Raw genomic sequence first — 24,121 nt, forward strand, 5'->3', positions numbered from 1 at the left:
AGACAGTGCGAAGAGAGAGGGGACAGGCTAGTTGGTGTCCCTCTTGCCCTCCTGCTGGGCGGGCTGCACGCCCTTATCTGTGGCTGTAGCGCCTCTAGGTGGCTCCTCTCCCATCGCTCTGGGCGCAGCTCCAGCTTATGGCAGCTTGTAGCAATTCCTCCCTTCGCTGGTCCTTGAGACCCGGGGTGGTACAGTAGACACAAGCTGTTGCAAGCATACTGAACAATTTCCAACAACTGAGTCTCAGTTTTTAAATGTAAACTCATTAAAATTAAATAAAGTTAAAAATACAGTCTCACCTGAACAGGGGTCCCCACTGTTGCCAGTGATGGGGTGCTTCGTCCCTTCCCGAGACCCTGCCAGGGCCCCGCTGGGCAGAGCGGTGTGTCAGTGGCCGTGAAGAAGGAAGCTGCGTGGATCCAGCTTAAATCGCCTTGAAAGGTTTGCCCGACGTGCTTCCCGGGCTGGAAGTGAGGGTCTGGTGGCCACATTCGGGTCTTTATCCCTTTTGGAAATTTCACCCTGTGAAGGAGAGCTGGAGTTTGATGGGGCCTGAGTGAATGGGGTGGCCATCCCCCCGGGGTTTCCCCATTCTCTGTGTTTCTGATTCCGAGTGTTGAGTTCTTGTGTGTGGCAGGCACTCTGCTACCCGCTTCCCGTCCCTCCATCTTACGTACTTGCTGTCAGTGGTCCCAGTGGGAGGCAGCAGGACCATCCCCATGTGTCACCTGGGGAGGCTGAGGCTGAGGAAGATAAGTGACTTCGTCTAGGCCACGAAGCCAGGGTTTTCGATTCCCAGCATCTGAGCACCTCGCTACTGTGCTGTGCTCAGAGAGGCCACATCTTGAGCTGATTTAGCTGAGATGTCCATCAGAGGAGAAGGGGTAAATAGCTAAATATTTATACAGAGGAATACTCTGCAGATATGAAAATGAAGTCGTGCTACACTTGTTGGATAAATCTCTAAAATCTAGGGTTAAGAGGAAAAGCAAAGCAAATTACCAGCTCCTACCTATAGCAGGATACAGTTTAAAACGTGAAATACAATTCTATTTGCTGTGAATGCATTCGTCTGTAGTCAATGCATGAAACATGCGCGGACACAAACGCCAGCGTCGAGAGCGGTGGGTTGAAGGTCCAGGGAGCTTTGTACCTGCGTCTTCTATTCGTTCTTCTGGTGGTGGGAGACGTGGGTGTTCATTTGAATATTCTCTGTACTCTTTTAAATGTTGGACCTATTTCATAATTATAACTTTCCTAATATTTTATTGTGAAAAATTTCAGACATGTGGCAAAGTTGAAGGAAATTTACAGTGAGAATCCATATGTCCACCACTTAGATTTTTCCATTAATATTTTACTGTTCTGGCTTTACCACATTTTTATCTATTAATGCTTCTATTCAGTCATAAATCCATCTTATTTTTCGATGCATTTCAAAGTAAACTGTAGCCATTCATTCACTCGCCTAAGAAGTTCCGTATGCACATCGTTAGCTAGAATTCGATATTCATGCGATTTTGGCTGGGATTGCATTGGATATACAGATCGATTTAGGGAGAATTGCAGTCTTAACAATATTGAATCTTCAACACGTGATCATGAACTGTTTCTCCATTCATTCACATCTTTACTTTTCTCCAGAAATACTTTGTAGAGTGTAGTGTACAGGCCGTGCACGTCTTTTGTTAACTTTATTCTTTAATATTTTATTTTTAAATGATATCGTAAATGGACTTGATTTTATTTTCATTTTTCTAATTTCTCACGGCTAGTATATACATATAAATTGACTTTTGTGTATTGAGCTTGTGTCCTACAACCTTGCCATAGTCACTTATCTGTGTCTTTATCCTTAAAATCTGTCTCTTGTAGACGGCATAGAGTTGTGTCTTGTATTTTTATCTATTTTGAAAATCTCTCTCTTTTAATTAGAGAGATTATTCCATTAATATTTAATACAATTACTGATGTGGTTAGATTTGGGTTCCCCATTTTATTGTTTGTTTTTCTATTTACTCCTTCTGTTTATTGTTCCTCTGTTCTTCCTGTCCTGCCTTTTTGGGGGTTATTTGAATGTTTTAAAGAGTTCTAGTTCAACTTTCCTATAGGCCTTTTAGCTGCACTTTCTTGTTATATTTTTAGTGGCTGCTCAGGGATTACAATACACACACACTTAACTTTTCACATCTAGTTTGAGTTAACGGATTACTTCCCAGAAAAAGGAGGTCAATGGTAGGTCCATTTAACCACCCCGTGTCCTTTATGCTAACGTCATTTTATGTAATGACACTGACTTATGTTAAAAACTTTAGAAGGCAATATTATAATTTTTGCTTTAAATGGTTTTATGTATTATAAAGAAATTAAAAGGAAAAAGCAAAAAGCAAAAATAGCTTTTTGCTTGTATCCGGGCTCTTGCCAGTTCTGATGCTCTTCGTTCCTTTCCGGGCACCTAAGTGTTCATTTGGTGCCATTTGTCTTTGGCTTGTAGGACTTCTCCGTAATTTTTGTAGTGCCTATCTGCTGGCCATGAATTCCCTGAGTTTTCTTTTTTCTGAAAGTGTCTTTATTTTATCCTCATTCTAGAGGAGTATTTTCACCATCTATAGAGTTCTGGGTTGGCAGGGTTTTTTCTTTCAGCCCTTTAAAGATGTCGCTCCATTGTCATTTGGTCTCCACAGTTGTCAGTGAGAAGACAGCCGTTCATGGAGCCTTCACCTGCTGGCACTGTGTCGTTTTTCTTTTGCTGCCATTCTTGTTTCCTTCGTCTTTCAGCAGTTTGAGCCTGATGGGCAGAAGCTTGGCCCTTTCACGTCTATCCTGCCTTGGGTTTGTGGCATACTTGAATTTGTACATTTATGTCTTTCATTCAATTTGAGAACTTTTCAGCCATTATTTATTCCAGTATTTTTTTCTGTCTCATTTTCTCACTCTCCTGCCTTTTTTTATGATTGATTGTAAGACATGAGTTAGACGCTTTGCTGTTGACTAGCAGTGCTCTGAGGCTCTTCGTTTTTTGTCTTTATTCTCGCTCTTTTCACATTGGGTGACTTCTGTGGATCTATCTTCAAGTTCACGGAATCCTTTTGTCATCTATGTTTGGCTATGAAGTTTATCCAGTGAAATTGTATTTTCAGATATTGTAGTTTTCAGTTCTAGATTTTTCATTTTGTTCCCTTACTTTAATTTTTATTTCTCTGCTGAGATTTCCTGGGTTTTCATTCCTTAAGGGCATATTTTCTTTTGCATCTTTGAGCGTAGTTATAATAGCAGCTTTAAAATCCTTTTCTGGTGATTCTAACTCTAGTTCTTCCCAGGATTGGTCTCGGGTGACTGTCTTCTCACTCTTGAATGACCCTTACTTTTTTTGAATCTTCCTAATTTGAGCAATTTTGGACTGCACTTGGAGTTTATGAATGTGAAGTTGTGCAGACTCTGGATTCTGTTATTGTTCTCCAGAGAGTCTTATTTCTTTCGTCTCAGCAGCTGATTAAGTTGGCTGGGCTTGAACTGCAAACCTCTTGGATCACAGCTCCAACCTCAGTGCAGGTCCTTTGTCTTTAGCTGGGACACTTTGACGCTGATCTGCATAGACATGGTTCAGGGATATCAACAGCATAACTTTGGCCTTCCCTCTCTCGCTCTTTCCCTTCCAGGATTCCCTGATCTCTCTTTAGCTGCCACAGCTACCTTGGGCTCAGTCCTGTGGTCACCTAGGTCCCCCAAAACTGCATTTTCCCCTGGTGGTGCTTCCTTTGCCCCCCACAGTGGTGACTGCACCATCCTTGGGCTAAATGCAGCAAAAACGGGGAAATCCTTCCTTAGACTTGTCCTCCTCTGAGTGTGGACTCCCACCATGAGCTGCATATTTCTGTTCACTCTCTAGTGCCTTCAGATAGCTGCCTTTTACACTATATCCAGAGTTTGCAGTTGTTATCTGCAGGTGTGTTGGTCCAGTATGATTAAGCCATTGCTGTAAGCAGATGTAGCCCGTTTATACTTAATGTAATTACTGATATGGTTGGATTTAGGTCTGCTATTTTACCATTTGTTTTTTACCTCATCTTTTTTTTTTTTTGTTCCTCTATTCCTTCTCTCTTGATTCCCCTTGTATTAATTAAATATATTTTAATATTCCATTTTAATTAATCTGTTGGCTCTAAGGATTATAATATGCATCTTTAACCTTAGCACAAGCTAATTGAGGTTGACATTTTGTTACTCTGGGTAAAATATAGTTACTTTACAGTAGTATAGTGTCATTCTCCTCATCCTTGTGCTGTTGTTATATATATTATAACTATATATGTTGTATCTTGATACTTTTAAGATTCCAGTTATTTTATAGAATGACTCTCAATTTGGATCTCTCTGATGTTTCCTCATGATTAGGTTATGCATCTTTTACGTGAATGCCACAGAAATGATGCCGTGTTCTCGTTACATCCTATTGAGTGGTACATGATTTTAATTTGCCTCGTTGTAAGTGATGTTCCTTTTGATCACATGATTAAGATGGTATCTGCCAGTGTTTTCCACTGTGAATTTACTGTTTTTCTCTTTGTAATTAATAAGGACTTTGTGGGGAGTTACTATGACACTATAAACATTTCATTTCTCATCAAACTTTCAACATATTCATTTGTTAACTTACATTCATAGGAAGCTTTGATTTCCTTTTGTTGAGTGGATTTGCCCTGTAGGAGGCAGTAGCAAAAGACTGGGGGTTGGGGAGGAGTAGAGACACCAGGGTAATTATTTTCTTCTTCTTCTGCATCCTGGTGCATCTCTGGTGGAGGATGAATTTCCCCTGTGGCTTCACCTCCTGTAGGACACACGCTTCCCTTGAGTTTGAGGATTTGAGCTCCCACTGGATGGCCCCAGTCCTGGGGTTTTTAGGTGACACCACCTCTTACTGTATCTCTCCAGCCTAGGGGGTGGAGTTACTTCTTGCTCTTGCTAAACGGTGGGTCATTTCACATTCCCTATTTAGGTTTTCACTTTTCTATCCTATACCATAATTTCCTGTATTAAATTCCCTCTGTTGAGGTATAAAGAGTTGCTTCCATTTTCCCAGTTGGACCCTATGGGTACAGAGCAGCATCGTCATTTCAGGTTTGGACATGCTGAGTTGGAGGTGCCTATGGGACGTTTAGATGGAGAGGTGGAAAGGGCTGTTTGGTACATGGTTCTGAAGCTCAAAATAGATGTCTTTCCTGGAGATACAAATTTGGGTGTCTTTGCAGTTGGATCATAATAATTGAAGCCTTGGGAAGGATGAGATTTTCTCAGTAAAAATCATGGGAAGAAAAGAGGGCTTGTAACTGAATCCTGAAGGGGCCCAACATTTAATAGTTTGATAAACAACAAAGGTGAGCCTTCAGAAGAGCAGCAGAGAAGGAGCAGAGAAAGCCAGGACATCACACAAGCCAAGAGAAGAGACTGAAAGCAAGGGAGAGTCAACAGAATTGAATGCTGCTGAGAGGTCAGGCGAGGAAATGAAAATCCTCCTTTGCATTTTACATGTGGAGGCCGTTGGTGACTTTAACAAGATGATTAATGGACTCCTGGGGGTAAAAGCCAGATTGAAGGAGTTAGGTGTGAGGGATCTGTAAGGTATGTTAGTTAGGAATTAAGGTTGCCTACATGTAGCAGAAATCCCAAAGAACACTGACCTCCTCAAGACAGGGATAGATTTAGGGAAGGGCAACAATGTCCTTCGAAATGATACCAAGGTAGGTACTGGTTTGGTGGATCAAGGATGTCAGAGCACCAGGGATTGTGTGATTACCTTGGCCTTCCCCTCATTGTCACAAAATGGCTGCTGTAGTTGTGGCCATCACGTCTATGTTTCATGCAAAAGGAAGGAGAGAGAGGGGCAAAAAATCACATGCACCTGAGTCTGCCCCTCTGTAAGGAGCCTTCCCAGACGTGCTGATCAAAATCTTCTGACTAATGTTCAATGGCTGAAACCTTCTCATGATCAAGTCCATCTGTAGTGAACAGGGAATTGTAGGTGTTTAACTGGGCGTATTGCCAGCTTACTCACCCCAAATCAGGGCTTTCTTGATAAGGAAGAAACAGAGGATGGATATTAGGTGAGCAATTGACAGTGTCTGCTACCCATGATTTCATGGATACAGGGAGGAGAATGTTGTTCCCAACATTTGGAAGAGGAAGGGAGGATGGCGAGTAAACTGGAGACCTGGGTATCAGGAAGGTTCTTTCCTCTAAAGCTCAGGGAAGCCTGTATGTGTTTAAATGCTGGAGCAGAGCTCAAAGTCCTGGAGGTGATGTGGGACCGGCTTCCAGGGGCCTGAAGGAACTCCTCTGTGTGCCTTGTAGATTTCCAAGACACAACTGGGCGTCGGTCTTGCTTCCAGTACTCACTTTAGAGTGGCAAAGAGTTTTATTTTCAAGGAAAATAAGTAATCGTGTGCATAGTAGATGTGCTCCGTGTAATCAGTTAACGTGGAGCTAGTTCAGTTTGCTCTTTCAGCATTTTGTAGTTGCCCGCCAATGACTTGGGGGTAAATAATTTTAGGGAAATTCCAGGGGGCGTCCTCACCAGAGATGCAAGGTACACTTTGTGATCTTTTCATCCTGCTTGGTGGGGTAATGTTTGGTGCCAGTTTCATCAGATTTCCAATAAAAGTGTAGTGTCCTATTCATCTCTCTGTTGGCTCCAGTAAAAATAAAAATACAGTCTCTCCCTCCATTGTGTTAAGACTGACTGTCACTCACTGTCATTGAGACAGATTTCATGAAGCCAGGAAGGAAGAAGATAATGAACTCTGTGAGGGTGTAACCTACAGTCTATCATTTTAAGGTAGATATAATTTTTAATTGCATTTCTTTCTATCTAAGTGGTCTAAATCTACAAAACTTTTTGCAAGAAATTCAACATGCTCCCCTCTTTGTACTTGGAGTGCTTTATTCAGACTTCTGGTCCGGCGTTTATCCCAGCACGTTACAATTAACTGAATTTGTGTCAGTCTCTTTGATTATGAGCTTCTGCAGACGGGATTGCTGATGTGGCAGTCTGCGTCCCCAGCTACGACTGGCAGCCTGTTAGAGCTCATGAAGTCGCCCCCGAGAGGAATTAAATTTGAAATCCAGAATAAGAAAACTTGTCACTTACCTTCAGGGTCCCAAGTAATGATTTTTCTTCCCTTATGGCCACGCAATTGCGTCTCCTACTTAATAGATCCGTGGGTGGTTTCCCTCTAAATGGGAAATGGAACTCCCTCCCAGGACTTGTAGCCTGTTGGTTTAGCCGAAGGAGCTCTCTGCCTGCCCTGGGGGCCGGGACGCCAGGACCAAAGTTCATAGATGTTTCTCCAGAGGGAAGGAGTAGAAAGAAAGGTGCCCATTTTGCACTGGTTAGGGTCGCAGTTGGGGATACTTTATACACAGCATTTGAAACTCTGGTGGGGTTTGAAGTGAAAGGCAGGTGAAAAGTAAGAAGATACCTTTCCTGTTGCAAATTTGCAGCACTTTTGATTGTGGCCTAAGGGAGCGGGGCAGAATATGAGGACGCAGAGCCGATGCTCGTAAAGCGTCCTTTGCCTCTCCTGCCTCATCTCCTGCCATGCTGCCTGTTGTGCACCGAGTTCCAACCTCACACACCTTCTCTCCGTTCCTGCAAACCACCAAGTTTACTCCCATCTCGGGCACTTTCTTTGATCTCTCTGCCTGGAATGCTCCCCAGGTGAACAGGGCTGTCCCCTCCTCATCTTTCACTTCTTACCTCCAATACTTGCCTTCAGAGAGGCCTCCTCGAGCATTGAGCATCCCTAAGTGGTCCCTAAGCTGGCCACACCTCCGTGATCCCACCTGTTTTCTTCAGGCACTCATTGCTACCGGAAATAAACTAGGCGACTTACTCGTTCACTTATTTCTTGTCTGTTTCTTCCACGCTCAAATGTTGGCTCCGTGCAGGCAGGCCGTGTGCCCTCCGTGCCAAGAACTGTGCCGGGCTTGTAGCTGGGACTCAGTAAATGGGGAACAAACTCACCTCGACATCCTGGATAAGGCAGTTAAATTATGGGGGTTGATGCCTGTTCTGGACTGAATTGTGTCCCCCTGAAATCCATATGTTGAGTCTGAACCCCCTAATATTTCAGAATATGATTGTATTTAGAGATAGGGCCTTTCAAGAGGTAAAATGAGGCATTGGCATGGGCCCTAAGCCAATATGACTGGTGTCTTTATAAGAAGAGGAGATGAGGACACAGACACACACACAGGGAAAAATCAGGTGAGGACACAGCGAGAAGGTGGCCATCGACAAGCTCAGGGGCCTCAGGAGAAACCAACCCTGCTGGCCTCTTGATCTTGGATTTGCAGCCTCCAAAACTGTGAGAAAATAAATCTTTGTGGTTTACGCCCCCAGTCTCTGGCATCTTATTATGGAACCCCTAGAAAACTAATTCAATGCTCTGCAATGGAAAGGAATAAAATAGCCTTCCATACAATGAGCTGGTGATGCAGAAGTTTCTTTCCGTCTCTCACCCTTGTCCTCTCCTTCATGAGTCCCGTGTTTTCCGTTCTGTTTCACTGTCAGTGTGAGACTTTCGAGAGCACAGGTTTTTCTTACTGGAATGGGCTGATTTACTGGGAGCACCGCTTGGCAGATGAGTGCCCCACAGGGTCTTGCTCTGGACTTCGGGCTTCCTCTTCAGAGATCTTCCTTCAGGATTGGGCATGTGGAGAACAGTGTTAGTGCAGAAGGAAAACTGTCACCAGACTTGACTGGCTGAAGTCCTCTCCCGGGAGGCTCCTCCTTCTTAGATCTGAGGTGACTTTTCTGCTGAAATTCTCCCGGGGCACAGGAAATTCTCCGGGATTCTCGTGTGAGTTTGCAGAGAGGTGTGGATGTCGCTCAGCTGACCCACAGACACGTTTCTTTTCTTGTTTAGATAGAGAAGGTGGCTGGTTGTAACTAGCAATTGGTGAACCCCTTGAGTCCTTGCTGTTTCCAGCCAGGGTCCCATGTGAAAAAGAGAGACACGAGGAAGGAGATCTCCTTCGGGGCTTCTCTGGGGTTCCAGCCAAGCCTTCCGGATGCATCTCCCATTGTAGAAGCCCCCACCGCCCCTCATGCTTCTTTTTCTTTCTTGTACATCTAAGAGCCTTTACTCCTGCTTGGCAACTTGTGTGTTGGTCAGCTTGTACGCCTTGGTGCTCACTAACTAGTTGCAGTTATGTGCTGTCAAAGAAAATGGAGAGAGGAAAGGGACCATTTGTGACTCGAATGAGAAATGGGAAAGAACGAATATTTCCGATGCTGCATACAGAAAAAAACCCTTGGTTTCGGTCACTTCATGGTGCAGAAAAAAGTCGAGTTAAATTTCATTTTGCAGCAGAGCCGGATGGCACTGCTGAAATCCGTAAGATCAGATATAACATTTCCATCCCTGAGCGGGTTTGTAAAGCCCCTAATAGGATTTACTGACCATAAGAACCACAGGCTGAGCAGCGGAAAGGTTTTATTTATTTGCCATCTGTATGTAAATTTTGCTATTATGGAAATTGTGTCAGAAATTGGACTACAACTAGACAGCACACAATGTACTATAATATTTGCGCTAAGATACAAAAAAAAGCCACCTCTATGTGTGTGTGGATAATCCAGCTCATTGTGGCTTTCTGTAGGAAACTCAGTCTCAGAGTCTGAATCTGACCTGCGATCACAGTGGATGGACTCATTTAAATCCACAGCAGTCACTCAGAGAGTAGGAGGTGGGACTGAGTCTTCACGGGAAAAGAAGTATCCATGTCTTTCCTTATTATTAGCTCGCAGAACTCAGCGCCAATCCATCCTTTAGTGACTCCCCGGGTGACTATAAAGAGACCATTGCATTGCTAAAGGACAAATATTTTTGGAGTTAATTATAGCTCGTCATGGAAGACAGGAACGCCTCTTTGCTTTTTATCCTGGAAGAAACTCAACTGACGTGCAGAAATGAAATCGGGCCTCAGGAATGTGGATGTCAGCTGTGTTACATAATTAGTGTGCTGGGGTGGGGGAGCGGGCGGCTTATTGTGCAGCCAGTGGCTGTCTTTGAGGAGCAGACATACACCCTGTCATGCCTGCTTACAAAGTTTGACCTGCCATCGTTTCATGTTTCCATAGTAACGTGACAGGGGTCCAGAGGAAGGGGTGGACTCGCTTTGGCGAGACCTGAAAAATGGAGTCACCGTCTATGTTCCCCTGCGTTCTGAATTTTGTTCTTTCACTGTCTGTCTCAAAGTCACTAGGTTCTAGACTGACTTTTGCCTTTAATTCATCTTGGATGCCAGCTGAAATCAGCCTGCACCTCACACGTTGGGAACCACTAGTGCAGGGGAGAGGTGATTTCAGGTGACCCTAGGGGGTACAGGTACTCAAGTGCCAAATGTAGGTGCTGCGGGAACAGTGACTTACCCAGTGAGGGTTGAGTCCTCTGCGTCCATCCTCTTTCTGCCTTGATTCAGCCAAGGAGACAGCCTCTGTCTGATGCTCCAAAGTCTCTTTCACCCCCTAACCAACTATTGGCGGGTTTGTTTCTGTGTCGAACAACGCTAGCCCACGCCCCAGGCTGGAGCTTTTGGCAGGCAGCCGTGTCTGCCTGGAATTCAATAACATTGTTTCATTTTTATTGTACTCATTTTAGGGGTTTTCTTCTCTTTATGGAAAGTGATATTGCTTTTTTCATTTAAAGTGCTGATACATTGCTTTCTCCCCAGATAAATTTATATAAGGCCAGTGAGCAGATTTAAAAGAAAATATTAAGTAAGTATTAACATAGATAGCATCCAGGATAAAGCAAGGCAGCGTGTCTTGGTACGGGGGTGCCGAGAGCTGGGGAGTTCCTCGGCCGCGTGTGCCCGTCAGGGAGGCCACCCTGCATGCGTTTCTTTAGCATGTGTCTCAGAGCCGGGTGGTTGGCTCTGAGGTGGACATTTGCTCTTCATCAGTGGCCACCAGCTCAGGGGCTGTTGAGCTTTTCCTGTCCCAGTTCTCTCCCCTCTGAAACAGGATGACACCACTTCCTGAAGGCTGTGTGGTGGGTCTAGAGGGAGTCACCTGCAGGGGCGAATCATCCAGGTTGAGGAAGGTGTTCAAAGAGGGCGAGTTTATCCCCTTCCCCTTGTGAGGGCTGAGGCTGCTCCGGGACGTCCGTCATGGAATGAGGAAGCTGAGTGGTCCACGCAGGGGTCGTAGGATGGCGCTGGCACGGCTGCTGCCCACAGCACACCTGTGCATAAAGTACAGGGTCAAAATGATCTGAAAGCAAAAGTGACATAAAATAAATGCCGGCTGTACCTCGGGGAGGGAAGAATAACACGGAGTGGCTGGCTTTCCAAGTCGTCCCAAACCCTCTCTCTTCCGGTGAGTGTGAATCCCTTGGGGGAGGTCGTGAAAATTCAGGGCCCTGGGCCACGTCCAGACACTGAGTGAGACCTGCTGTGGGCGAAGCCAGCAGTCTACGGTTCAGAGTGCGGCTGCACACTCGCGTCTGCTCTCTGCATGTCTCCGCGGGGAAGCACCTGCCGGGTGTGCGGGTGGGAACATGCTGGTTGTGCTCCTGGAGGGCATGACTACTTCTGACTGACGGAGCTGCCCCGGGGGCATAAGATGGAGAGAGTTCTCAGAGGTGGGCTGACCTAGGATGGGACTTATCCTGAAGGTCCAGGAGCAACCGAACCAGAGAGAGACCCAGGGCGGAAGCCCTAGTCAGAGGTCAGGAGAAGTTGGATGGTGTGTCCAACTCGGGGAGAAAGGCAGAGGTGAAGCAGAGCTTGGGTGAGGAGGCCATAGCAAGGGGATCTTGAGAACAGAGCAAAGAATGAGGTCACTTCTCATGTATGCTCGTGCCTCAGTTTCCCCTTCTATAAAATGAGGATAATGAGGTTCCTACTTCAGAGGGCTGTGATGAGGAATAAACAGAAAACTGTGTGTAAATAGCTTAGCACAGGGCCTGACACATAGCTCTAATTATTATTAATATTTTCCTTGTTATAATTTTTTCCCACTTATGTAGCCTCCAGTACATCTTATGGGACGTTATGAACATTCTTAAAGGGTCCTCGTGGAGTTGGACAGACCCCCTAGGAAAGTGGAAGGAATCATTTTCTTTAAAGAGCATCTCTTCAGAATACACGTGTAACTCTAGCTCCTTGCTGTGGGTTTCGGTTAATAACCGTTCATTGAGCACCTACTCAGTTGGTGTTTTAAGTTACCAAGAAGTCTTGGATGGGGTCCTCACCCCCAAACATCTTAAATTCTTTTGGGGATGCAGTGTGTACATACAAACAGATGAATGACAAAGCTAGGTTTGATGCTATGGGTGTTTCAAGAATGTTTTGAAAGGTAGGTGTTTAGGGAGCCTGGAAAAGAAGAGGTGTCACTTGATCTTGGCTGTTAAAGGTTGGATAAATGAGAGTATGAGGATAGAAGGGGAAAAGGCATTCTTGATCTGTTAGAGATGGCAACACTGCGTATGGAGTGATGGGTAGTCCAGCTGGGAGGATGTTGAGACTTATACTATGATTAACCTGTGGATATAGGGGTAGATCCCTTTCCTCAGCTTGTCACTCACTGCAGAAAGCTATGTATCATGAAAAAGTGTGGACAGTGAAGTAAAGAACACTGGTTCAAATCCCTATTCAGAAGGAATGCTAACCTTCTGACCCCTTGATTTTATCCCATTTTGGATTTTTGACCATCAGAATGATAAGATAATATATTTGTGTTGTTTTAAGTCACTAAGTTTGTGGTAATTTGTTACAGCAGCAACTGGAAACTAATACAGTGCCTTCACCAATTAATTCAGAAAATAGATGGAGGATGGTTTTGTCAGTGAGCAGAGCCCCTTATGCAAGGGAGATGGATGGAAAGTGAAAGGATCACCGTGACCTCCATCACCAGGATATCATTCACCGTGTGCAGTAAGCACTCCTGGTTCCAGAGATGCATTTCCAGCGTGAAAGAAGCTAAGAGACTCATGGTGCTGCCAGAACAGTGAGAGGCACGTGGAATTTGGAGTTTTGAGAGATGAGGGCTTTTCAAATCACAATATCACAGAAAAGGCAGAGTTTTGAACTCCTGTTTTGCTCCTGTCTTACGGATTGAGGATTTCTCTTCAAGTTGGAAGGGAGGGAATGCCCTGGTACAGAAAAAATGGAACTAAGGATGGGTGTATTCATTTCCTTCATCCACTGTAACAAATTACTGCAAATTTGCTGACTTAAAGTAACAGGAATTTAATCTCTCTCAGTTGCGAAGCCAGAAGTCTGAAATCAAGGTGTGGGCGGGGGTGGCTCCTTCTGGAGGCTCTGAGGAGACTCATTCCAACCCTCTCCCCCAGCTTCTGGTGATGGCCAGCAACCCTTGGCGTTCCTTGGCTTGTTGCTTCATGAGTCCAATCTGTGCTTCTGTCTTCACATGGTCTTCCCTTCTGCATGTCTCTCTGTGTCTTCTCCTTTTCTGTCTCTTATAAGGACACTCATCATGGAATTTAGGGCTCAAACTCATCCAGGATGATCTCATCTTGAGATCCTTACTTAAGTACTTTATCCAACTAAGGTCACATTCACAGGTTCTGTATGGACGTATCTTCGGGGAGCCACCATTCAATCCACTACAGTGGGCAAAGGGCTGAGCCCATCCTTCTGGGCTCAGATGACTCATCTCCTAGGGCACTGGAGGCGTTTGTAGGTTGATCCCAAGCACAGTGATTGGAGTGGGGCTCATGTCAGTGCCCGGCTCTTGTCCTCAGACCCAGTCCTTGCTCTTCCTTTGCTCTGCCTGTATCACAGAGGGCTGACCTTGCAGGTCCCAGTTTCTCTTCAACTGGCTGAAGCCGGTGGGAGGCACTGGCAGAGGACCAGTGAGCAGGAGGGAGGGGGCGGCCAGGGTATTTCTACCTCCTCCCTCTCTGCTATGTGTCATTTATGGCAGCAGCTACATTTCTCCTGCTTGATGAGCCTGTTGTGGTTCTGTCATCCTTCAGGTGGCCCTGGCCCCTGGCTCTGAGAAGGCTACTCCCTCCTTCTGTTCTTCTAGCCTGGGGTTCTGCAATTTTCTGCAGTGCTAATCTTGATCGAGCTTCTCAGATACACATAACTGAGTCAGCCCTTCTCTGGATTAACTTTGCTCTGTTTTAAATGCTCAGAGTTGTCCCTGTTCTCCTGATGAGACTCTTACATGTACAAGAGATACGGAGAGAGAAAGGAGGCATGGATTTTGTGTGTCATCCTCATTGCTAAGCACACCGTAGCATAAAACCAAACTCTGCCTTAACTCTGTCCCAGCTCAGGGGAATCACAAGCAGGTCTCTTTAGCCCATTCTGAAGACATTGAGGGGTTCAGATTCCACATAACTTCCCACCTGCTGGGGGCCCAAGGCCCCACCCTCCTTCCATACTAATATTGCATGGTGCACAAGTACATGCCGGATGTCCATGTGGGCCCCCTGCAGATCCAGAGACAAGGAACTGGGGTGCAGGGAGTTTACCTGGGAGGTGATGCCAGAAGCCAGAAGTGTGAGGATGGGGAAGTGAGACAGGGAAGGAAGAGAAGCTGATAAAGGTGTGCTGGTGAGTCCCTGGGGCTTCATCCCGCTGAGGTCCCTCCTCAGAACTGTGTAGAAGGCACCTCAGAACTGTCCCACTGGAAGATGGGGAAGCTGGAGCATTTATCTACTGACTTCCATCCTAGTTGGTTGAAGGTGGCCCTGGGGGTTGTAACTGGGAGAAAACAGCAGAGAAGCAGAGAACACTCTGGTGAAGGCCACTGGTAGAGGCACGTGGAGCTGTCCACGACGGCAGTGCTGAAACTGGGTGGGCTGAGGGGCGGGGGCTAGGAGGTGCTTCCTAAGTGCCTGCTATTGTGCATGTGTGTGCGCACGTGTGTACATGTGTGATCACATGTCTGCGCATGCTTCTGTGTACATGTGTGTGTGCATGTGTGCAAGTCAAGTCACACAAGGACTGAGCTGAGCACAGACATAGGTCCCTCCTGCCAATTGGTCATCTGCTACTGAGGGAAATTCTCTCTGGATACCAATGGGAAGTGCAATGACTATAGACCCCAGGTACATGTGATGTTTGGTGCCAGCTGGAGTGGGAGTGTGGGGTGGGCTCTGGGGATTCTGATCAGGTGCTCTGTGGGGGGTCCTGCCAGTTGCTTGCCGTGGATCTGGGCTTATTTCTAGACTTGGGTTTCCAGCCTTCCCGTCCATTTTATGAGATGCACAATATCTACCCTATAAACCTCTTTCTTGTAGGCTGGCCAGAATGAATTCTGTTGCTTGTAGTACTCTAACGTACATCCTCCCTTGAGTGTTTGACTTTTCAGGTTATTATCACATGATTTTGTATTAAACAGAAATAATTTTTATCATACACCAATATCTTTAGATCCCTAAAACACAGACAAAAGTAAGATATGGTTCATGTTTTCTTCTAAGGCAAGTGTGGTTTCTCAGTGGAGTCAGTTCAGCGTCTCTCTTTTTCTAGTTGAGATCACTCGGTTTTATTTCTTTCATTCCAAGACATGGTCCCAGGACACTGAGTGATGATTCTGAACAGGAGCCTTGGTGCAAGAACATGAAGAAGGTGCATTCTTACTGCCTTCTCAACCATGACATGGGCTGGCGGAAAGAGAAGACACCTTGCACTTTGACATCTGAGTTCTGGTCCTGGCTCTTTAGAGCCTTCCTCAGGTCACTTCATTTCTCTGAGCCTCAGTTTCTTATCATAAAGCCATTAGCTTAATTGAGATGTAACCTTATGGAGAGGCGCTTGAAAAAGTTCAAAAGTCTATGAAGATGTATGGTTGGATTGCTGTAATCGGATGCCAGGAAATCACATCAAGCTCAGTTCAATAACATTATTCTTGAACTGTGTTTCAGGGTTGAACTACTCATCAAATTATTCCAGCTCAGTCTAAATTTGTGGAAGTTGTGGGTGTTTTTCTTTTTAAAAAAGTCTGTTTTCTTTGCCTTCTCTCTGCTTGAAAATCCTTTTTGTGGCTTCCCATTCTCAGCTTCTCCATGAATCGGCAGCAGTGGAGACAGACGGGAGGTGGACAGGTGAAGATAGGGGGCTGTGTGTTCCACAGCAGCGTTTTTGACAACCGAAGATAAACGCTGGGATCTTTCTTAGCAGCTTGATTCCTCCTCCTGGTGCGTTTTCCTTTTTCATCTGAGCTGTTGAGCGAAACCAGCCTGGAGCAGAATCTCAGATTGAGGTGCCAACTGCTCTGCTGAATTGAGCCGGACAGGGAAGCCGCCTCCTGGCTAGAGAATTGCTTCTTTGATTCGCAGCTCAAAGACCCTGGGGGGCAGCTGCAGGGCTGCAGTAGAGTGTGAGGCTGCCTGTAGGGGCTGGTTCAGGTCGTCTCTGGAACTGCCTTTTCCCAGGGTCCCGGTGTGCCCATACCTACACCCCACCCCAAATCTTTTCCCTTACTATTTTCATTTCAAATGATGCCCTTTTTTCTTTTAGGCAATAAATTTATCTCAAAAGAAAACTTTATATCATTCCCTTGGTGGAAGATCAATCTCTTGACTTTCTGGTTTTCCTTTTTTCTGGTACTCATTCATATTAATGTGTAGCTGTGACAGTAATGGGTTTATCTCTAAACATATCTCACCTTGGGGATCCTGACCTCTGGGACTGAGCAGTCGGCACTGTCTCTTTCCCGTCTGATTTCACTTTTTCTACCACATGTTCACATCAGCAGTGCTACTGTTCAATTAATATTATTCTCTAAATCAGCTCATGTTTTTACTAAAGTAAATTTACCTGCAACAGAAACTTTATGTCTCTTCTACAAATGGAAAATCAGTATCACTGGCCATAAATAGAAGTCAGCTGTAACAATAACGATACACAATAGCCAGTGTTACAACGTTCAAGCTAGACGGTTGGAGGCTGTAAAATGCCTTGATTTTGAGGCTCATTTGTTTTCTGTTAAAGAGGAGGTTTGCAACTGTTAGAGGTCGTTACAGACAGGAACACTCCACTGCCACTTTCCACCAGATTTCATCAAAACAGTGGACAAAGATTAGAAACTCTCTTCTTCAATTTTTTAAACAATTATTTAATATTATGTCCTTGTCCTACCACCTAAAATTCTCTCATGTCCTCTTAGGGAGAGGAGTGTCTATCCCACATCCTGAAAACACGGCACTATCAGTTAAAACATTTTTTTTAACATTTAATTTTGAGAATTTACAAAATTGGATGAATTGCCAGCATTTTAAAACTTGGGGAGATGAATGCTTGGTCCTTTATTTCTCTCTGTTCTTCCTGACAGCATCTGATGGGATAAGAACTGTGTTTGGCATCTTAAGCTGTCCAGGGGGAGGGGACCTGGCCTCTGGCTCTTTGCTTCCCATCTCTGGTCTCTTGAGGGAAGCCCTGCCGAGCATCCTCATGGCTGTTTGTTTCCCATCCTCCCAAGGATTCCTGGAGGCTGCCTGATGGACCTGAGTGGGGTGGTCACTGCACCTTGTGCTTTCCGTCCAGAAGGAGCCTTTTTACTGACAGGGAACCAGAAGGTTCTATGTCACTTGAGAACAGATGCTGATAAAATCTGTGTTGGACACAGACCTAATGTAACTCTCAAGCTACAGTTTCCCAGGGAAAAATGGCTTTATTAGTGTGATTTTCCTGTTCTTTATAGTAGGTTTGGCAACTAAAAAAATATGACCAATTGATTTAAACGAGGTTCCAAGAAGTGCCAGGATCTTAATAGCATATTTTTAGTTTAACCCATGGCAGGCAGGTCAGTGTCATACAATATTTCTCTTGTCGGAGATTCGTCAGTTTATTAATTGAACAAATATTTGCATGTATCCCGTTTGTCAGGTACTGTTTTTGCACTGACTATAGTGGGGGAGGATGTAGTTCTCTGATCTCATGGGGCTTATATTCTAGCAGGGGAGGCACAGAGAAGTTCCTGGTGTGTTGGTGTTTATGGGGCCCATATTTTCTGAACGAAACGAGTACTGGAGTACTTGTTGATTTTGAGTGGAGCAAAGTCCAGATGGCCCCACAGTGGGAGGGACGTAAGGTGGGGAGAAAAAATGCCTGGCCAAATCTGGTCTGGCCGTGGGCCAGCACTGGGGCTGTTGCTCTCTTTTGAATTGGGGAGTGGTGTATTGAAAGTCATTTGGTGGCACTGCCAGCTAGGGACAAAATGCCTACCACAGATGAGCAAATTAGTAGATTCTGCTTGCTTTTGCATTTTTTGTTTTTTACTTAGTGGTTTATTGCATTTTTTGTTGCATTTTTGTTCTCGACTTAATGATTTGTTTGTTGCAATTTAAAATGTTGGTGGATGCAAGACAAGGTACACCAATGAGCGCAGTGGCTGAATAAAGTGAGGCAGGCACAACCGAAGAGCTACAGGAGCGCTGGAGAGGGAACAGCCCCTGCGGAGCTCTGCGCTGGGAAGAATGTTGGCTTTTAGGAGGAACAGAAAGGAGGCGGTTTTTCCTGGATCCAGTAGTGTCTGACTGAGTTTTTGCATCTGCAGAGATAAGAACAGTTCACCAAGTGAACGCGGCTTGGGGGCGCTATTTTGGGGTCCTACTGAGCAGTGCAATGATTTGGCTAATATCACGCAGGGAGCTGTTAGCCAAGTTTAAAATAAACCTCCAGCTCGCTAAGACTAGGGCTTCTTTGACTTATATTCCTGCGGCTGTGTAATATTTAGAAGCTGTCTCTGAAGGCTGTTTCTGAAGTGATGGCACACAGTTAAGTAGTCTGAGGTACGGGGGGAGACGTTGCCTAAGAAAGACGTCCTGAACCCCCCAGCTACATTATCCGTGGCTGTGAATATCCCAGACAGATATCTGGTCTCTTTATGGTAACTGCCTTTTTTTTCCCTGACCTGTTGCATAGGAAGTCTCTCTTTTGATAGGAGGATTAAAAATATTTTTGCTTCTCATTTTCCAAATCTTTGTCTATTATGTTGGAACTTATTTTATAAACACAGCTAGAAATTCTGGACCCTAGAACGCAGGCACCTCAATGTGTTCTCTGGTTGTCATTCAGAAAGGACAGGTGGGTCTCTGGTCTGTGTGCAGAGGATGGACTTTTCCCTTGGGGGGAGGCCAAGGAAGACAGTGTCAACTGAAGCTTGGTCTCCTTGGTCCTTTGTATGTCCCTCAGACAGTTACGTCAATAGGCAACTGGTGCTTACCCTTCCTCCTTCTCAACCTTAGGACCTGAACTAATGAGTCATTTTTTCACAGCAGGATTAAAGCAGGGATTTACCAAAGAACAGGGTGTGTGTTTGTGCAGAGTATGTGTGTGCGGATGTGTTTGATAAGTTCACTGTGTCAAGGGTGGTTTCTGGAGTCTGTGTTCCGGGACTGAGTAAATGGAGAGAGATTGTCCCCGAGGAGGCTCGTGGGGGCGATGAGAGGGCAGAAACCCCTCGGAGGATGCCCCCACGGAGGGGCCTCGGGCTGCAGACCCTTCTGCAGTTCAGTGGATGCGGTCACACTGCGTACCGGGCAGCCCTGCGCAGACGGAAGGTCTGGTCAAGAGAGGGCTACTTCTGCAGGCTGAGGGCAGAGGGTGCCCCCCTTAGACTGGGGCGTGTGAGTGTCAGTGACCAGCTCGCCCCAATATCTACCTGCCCACCTACTCACCTTTATATTACCTGCCTGGCTCCTGGAGAAACTTGAACTCACAACCATGGGGCTGAGTAGATGGGACATGGGCAACTTTCTAGAAGGTTTCCTAGTTCCAAGCCTGGCAGAGAAGTGGCAGAGACACCCCCACCCCCTCTCCCCCCACTGACCTGAGGGGCACGGGAGCTGCCATTTTGGATATCTCAGGGGCGCCACATGTGGATAAATGACAGAAATCCTAGTAGCTTTCTACTCCCTCCCCATCTTTGTCCATACACGGAATCCCAGAACCATCCCACTCCTCGTCTCTCCCTGAAAGGGGATAGAAAACCTCAGGAAGGGAGCTTTTATTTTTTAAATGAACCTGGCCAAATGGGGCTGAGAATAGAAATTAATTTGAATTTTAGAAAATAGAGAAAATGCTGTTTCTTGAGTTTGTGGACCGAAAGTCCGGCGTATTGGAGTCACACCCGTGGAGTCCATCCACGGGGTGGCGGGAGGTGGCAGCCAAGTGGAATCAGATTTCCACCTACCCAACGGCGGACCGTTAGTCCCGTGGGGACCGTTAGGCTGGTCATGGTTAGAAGGACAGAAGAGGCGATGTGTATTAGCTGCCTGCCGTATGCATTGTGCTGTGTGATGTAAATACATTCACTCATTTCATGCTCAAGGCTACCAAGTGGGTACTATCATCCCCATTTTACAGACAGGAAACTGAGTCCCAAAGAGGCTGAAATAATTAGTGTGAGGTTGCAAAGGTGTAAAGTGGCAAAACCTGGCTTTGAGCCCAGGCATTGGGGTCTGGAGACCTGCTCTTAACTCCTCTGTTACACCGCTTTTTCGGGCACTGGGAGAGGTTTGGGGCACTTCACCTGACAAACAGCCATGAGGATTCGAAGCCCACATGGGTGCCGCCAGCTCGCCTGGTCCTGGGAGGAGCCGTGGGCTGGGACCCGGGACCACAGGGCTCCAGACCTTGGTTCTGCATCCACCCACTTGTGTGTTCGGGGGCGTGTGAATACTTTCTCCAGAGCAGTTTCACAGCAGGGGCCAGACTTAGTCCTGGGGCCTCAACACCCGTGCCAGCGTCGCTTCCCTCAGCCTGCCTCTGTGCTGTGATTTGCTGCGTAGGCTCCACCCCAAAGTTTGACTGGAGAGTCTTTGTAATCAGCAGCCGGATTGGTATCAGAGAGATGGCAGGCGTGTACATCTTCTGAAAGCATCTGCTTTAGGTGGAGCAACGAAAGTGGCTTTGCCTCTGACATTGCTCTGCTTTGTTTCTTCCTGTGTTGAATAAAGCCTGGTCATTTCAATTGCAGGGACCTGCTGCATTTCATCATTCCACTGATCAACCCGACAAGTGTGCATTGAGCACCGAGTGTGTGCAGAGCATTGTGCGAAGTGGGGATATAATAAAAACAAGCAAGATGTGGTCTCTGCTGTTATGCATCCTACAGTCTGGGGACTATATGTATATCAAAACTTACGCAGATCATTATTTAATATTAGTTGTGATAAGTGCTGGCAAGGAAAAATCAAGGTGCAATTAAAGAAAACACTAACCTAGTCCTGTGCACCTGGAAAGCCTTCCCGGAAGAGGTGTTGGTTAAGTTGAGAATTGAAGGATGGATAGGAACGGTCCAGATAATTGGGGGTGGGGGGCGGGGTGAGGGAAAAGGTCTGAGGCATAGAGAACAGTAAATGCAAAGACCTGGACCAGTCGGGGTTCTAGTGGGGAAGAGCTGGCACGCCCCAAAGAGAATTTAAGGAAGGGGCTTTTGACTAAGGGCGGGGCAGGGTCAAGGGAGGCAGCCAGGGGCTGTGAAGCACCCAGGGATGAGTAACAGCGGCAGGCAGTTTCCCCCCCCCAACCCAGGAGGCGAGGGCAGGGAGGGGAATGGAAGGGACCCCGTGAGGGCAGAAGTTGGGGGCAGGGCTTGCCCACAGGAGCTGTGTTCCCTGCCAGCTTCCCAAGCAGAGGAGCCAGGGTGTGACTGTGCCCTCTCTCCTCTCACCATCTCCTCTCCTGCCATGCCTTCTCTTGGTTGACCCCAACTGGAAGCCCGGGGGAGGATGGGGAGCCTCTCGTGGTGCTGTCCACAGTTGTCCTCCGGTGCCACTGCAGAGGGATGGAAGGCGAGAAAGTGGACCTGCAGGAGGAACAGAATGACCAGGCTGGCCAGGGAGGAGAGCTGGCGCTTCTAAGGAGCCAAGAAGGACTCGTGGGAAAGCACAGAGCGTGAGCCCAGAGAGAGAACTGAAACAGTACCTGCTAAGTGCTTACAACTCAGTCCTCACAGGGCACCAGGAGATGGCTACTGTGATTCAGTTTTATAGATGAGGAAACTGAGGCTCAGAGAGGTTAAGCAGCTTGCAGAGCAGATAAATGGTAGAGCCGGGATTTGAATCCAGGCAGGCTGGTTCCAGAGTCCATGCTTTTAGCCGCTAAGCTCTTAGCTCAGCCGCCCCCTCCCTTAGGCATCTCGCGATCTCTTAGTCAGGGTCCAGAGTGTGTGGGGTCTTGTGGGATTTGGGCTTTTCCTGACAACGGTGGAAACCAGTGAAGAGGGTTAAGCTTGGAACTTCGGCAGCGCAGGATTTTGAGCAGGTCGCCCTGGCTTCTTGCAGTGATGCACACGGGGACGATGGCAGTGCACAGGGAGAGAGGAACGCAACCTGCTGATGGACCTGACGGGAGGCAGTTACAGAAAGGGGGTGTCAAGGCTGATCGCCAGGTTCTGGTGTGAGCAATTCGGTGGGTGGTGCTCGTTATGGGCTGAACGTTTGGTTCCCCCGAATTCCTGTGTTGAAACCCTAATCCCCAATTCGATGGCTGTTTGGAGGTGGGGCCCTTGGGAGGTACCTAGGTCATGAGGGAGGAAGCTCACGATGGGATTAGTGCCCTTGTGAGAAGAGTCACAAGAGAGCGGCTCCTCTCTCTGCTCTCTGCCACGTGGGGTCACAGCGGAAGGCTGCCGTCTGCAGACCAGGAGGGGGCTCACCAGGCAGGAACCGAGGCTGCCAGCACCTTGATCTGGGACTTCCTAGCTTCCAGGACTGTGAGAAATAAATTTCTGCTGGTTAAGCCACCCAGTCTGTAGAATTTTGTTGTAGCAGCCGGCATGGACTGAGACAGTGGTCCTTTGTCAAAGAGGACAAGAGAAGTAAGGTGGTTTGGCCTCCATTCTTGGGTGGGTTGATCCTGAGTTCAGTTTGGATGTGTTGTTTGACTTTCCTTGGAGGCCTCTAACAGTGATTTCAAGTGTTCATTTGGCTGTGCGTCTGGGACTTAGAAGAAAGTTCTGTGTTCTGTGTTCTGTGTTCTAAAAATAACTGTGTCGTCATACTCTGGATGGTAGATAAAGTGAAAATGAATTTGAGTGTGTGTGCGTGTATTTCTTGGTAACTGTGAGTACCTGGGTTACTGATGTGTCTTCACGGGCAAGAAATATCCAGTGCATCAGGTGAGCCCTTCATTGTGTCTGAGTGGGAGATGAGATGAAAAAATTCCTTGTGGCTCACAGAATGCTTAAATTGGTATAATGAAATGATTCTTTACTAGGTGTTTGAAAATTTATATCGCCAAACATTCTATAAATGGTGGGTTTGATGGAAAGTGAGTTTAATTCCATAAAAGGTCAAGTTTATTTTTGAGTTATGAATTGAGTTTTTTATACCATAGCTTTTTTTCTTAGTATTTATTATTGATGTGGTGGATCTGATGAAGGGAGAGCAGCTCTGATTGTCCCTGTAGATTCCCTTTATTTAGTATTTGCTCTCCGTACTCAGAAGGAAGGTTGAAATATTGAACATCCTTCCGCCATCTGTTCTCTTGTCCTTGGATTACGTGGGGTAACTTTATGTGTGTATCTTATGTGAACTTTGGGAAGATTTTATTTGGCCCTCTGAGAGGAATAAATGTCAGAGCCTGGCTGTTTTTGTCAGTGCACTTTCAACTGAAGATAGAAGAAACCTAGCTCAAAGTGGCTTAAAGGGAGTTTACTGGCTCATGTAACTGAAAAGTGCAAGGACAGCCTCAGATCTGGCTGGATCCAGATGTTCAGGCAGTGTGGCCAGACAGCCATCTCTTTCTACCTACTACCTCTGCTTTCCTCTGTCTGTTTCACTCTCAGGCAGGTGGTGGACTTTTACAACACTTATTCCTTAGTGAAAAGAGAGCTGGGTTCAACTCTCCCTGACAAGTCTTGGGTCACAGGTCTGTTTGTGAACCAGTCACCTGTGGCCAGGGGATGGGATATTCTGGTTGGTTCGGTTGGGTCATGTGTTTCCTTCTTGGACCAATCACCCTGTCCAGGACACAATCCTGTGATTGGCCACATACTTACCAATCCCTAAAGCCCAGGGTGGAGTCAGCTCAACCTGAACTACCTGGACTGAGCATGTGCAGCTCCCGACAGGAAGTCCAGGTGCTGCATCGGGAGAGGGGCACGGATGCCAGGCAGGCGCTGCGCTGGGAG

At 46.4% G+C, this 24,121-nt stretch overlaps 1 protein-coding gene across 3 annotated transcripts in view; it reads left to right on the forward strand.

Moving 5' to 3' along the window:
• The window catches only part of TMEM132B (transmembrane protein 132B), a 354,765-nt gene that overhangs the window by 154,283 nt on the left and 176,361 nt on the right, over positions 1 to 24,121 (forward strand). The window contains exon 1 of one of the 3 annotated variants that reach the window (XM_070275517.1): positions 22,969 to 23,107. The exons of the other annotated variants lie outside the window; for them this stretch is intronic. The gene's annotated coding sequence lies outside the window, so the exon portion shown is untranslated. Of the gene's footprint in view, positions 1 to 22,968; positions 23,108 to 24,121 lie in introns of those variants that run through there. 3 annotated transcript variants of the gene reach the window in all.

Source organism: Equus caballus, chromosome 8 (assembly GCF_041296265.1).
Source record: "Equus caballus isolate H_3958 breed thoroughbred chromosome 8, TB-T2T, whole genome shotgun sequence".
Classification (NCBI taxonomy): domain Eukaryota; kingdom Metazoa; phylum Chordata; class Mammalia; order Perissodactyla; family Equidae; genus Equus; species Equus caballus.